Source organism: Penaeus monodon, chromosome 22, assembly GCF_015228065.2.
Source record: "Penaeus monodon isolate SGIC_2016 chromosome 22, NSTDA_Pmon_1, whole genome shotgun sequence".
Classification (NCBI taxonomy): domain Eukaryota; kingdom Metazoa; phylum Arthropoda; class Malacostraca; order Decapoda; family Penaeidae; genus Penaeus; species Penaeus monodon.
The window spans coordinates 10647303-10647711 of record NC_051407.1 but is presented as its reverse complement, the minus strand read 5'-3'; the positions used below and the strand labels follow the sequence as shown (position 1 = coordinate 10647711).

The 409-nt window shown below is 26.2% G+C and overlaps 1 protein-coding gene across 1 annotated transcript in view; it reads right to left on the bottom strand.

The window, feature by feature from the left end:
• LOC119586935 (putative neural-cadherin 2) overlaps positions 1-409 on the bottom strand; it is a gene marked incomplete at its 5' end in the record, with an annotated part of 72205 nt that overhangs the window by 51708 nt on the left and 20088 nt on the right.

Sequence of the window (409 nt, the reverse complement as noted above, 5' to 3'; positions counted from 1 at the left end):
AATATTTAGATAAATATAAAGTAATAATTACTAATATAGATGAATAATTGTGGAAAAATTTACGTTACGGTTTAATTTGGATAAAAAACAGATATAGTTAGATATATACATAATGCGTGCATAAGGCATTTTTAATGTAATTTATCAAAACAGTTTCCCCCAGCCATCTGACCTTAATAACAATAGTAATAAAAAAGTGAAAAAAATGTAATCCTTCACTTAAGTCATTCCCGCTTCTTGCCTCACCAATGACAGTAAGAATAATAATAAAAAGCTAGATAAAAAATAAAACTTCTCACTCAAAGTACTTGTCTTAATAATGATTAGTAATAATAAAAACTACCTAATAATGGTAATGAAAAATAACTAATCTCTGGCACTTCATAACGAGAGTATTGATTACAACAAC